General features: G+C 42.0%; 1 non-coding gene across 1 annotated transcript; it reads right to left on the reverse strand.

Moving 5' to 3' along the window:
- Window positions 1-358: 358 nt before the first annotated feature.
- On the reverse strand, window positions 359-465 carry LOC141634752 (small nucleolar RNA R71). Its single transcript, XR_012539476.1, has one exon. It is a non-coding gene; the product is annotated as a small nucleolar RNA R71 (small nucleolar RNA).
- Window positions 466-705: the final 240 nt, after the last annotated feature.

Consider the following 705-nt stretch of genomic DNA (forward strand, 5'->3'; position numbering starts at 1 on the left):
ATCACATTCCATACCCACCGAGGAGAACCTACCCAATGGTACTCCCACACCACAACATTTGACCGGAATTTTTTTTGCTAAATCCGCCTTTATCCAATTAGTCGAAAGGAGCTAATTTGGGGGGATGCCTAGTGAAGACTCTCATTCTCATATAGAAACCTTTTGTGACTATTGTGATGCGATTTCTCAAACCGGTGTAACTCAAGACCAAATTCGATGGGTCTTATTTCCCTTTTCTCTAATTGGCACCGCGAAATAATGGTTGAAGGGCCTTGATAAGGCCACTCTCGGAATTGATTCTTGGAAAAAGTTGGCTCTAGCTTTCTACAAAAAATTCTACCCACCGGAAAAGACTAACATGCTAAGAGCTCAAATTACGGGTTTTAAGCAAAGGGATGAAGAATCTTTGTATGAAGCTTGGGAGCGGTTCAACGGAATTTGTCGCTCATGTCCTCACCATGGACTTAGCGAGTGGTTCTTGGTACAACAATTTTGGAACGGTCTATATGAAGATTCAAAGAACATTCTCAACATGGGATCAAATGGAATGTTCACCGAAGTTGATGACAATCAAACTTGGAACAAAATTGAGGAAATGGCGGTCCATAGCTCACAATATAGTAGACCTCGCAAAGCTACTAGAGGAGGAAAGCATGAAGTGGATTCCGTTACTCAATTGGGTGCTCATCTTAGTGCTCACATTGA

This window comes from Silene latifolia, chromosome Y (assembly GCF_048544455.1).
Source record: "Silene latifolia isolate original U9 population chromosome Y, ASM4854445v1, whole genome shotgun sequence".
In the NCBI taxonomy this organism is placed as follows: domain Eukaryota; kingdom Viridiplantae; phylum Streptophyta; class Magnoliopsida; order Caryophyllales; family Caryophyllaceae; genus Silene; species Silene latifolia.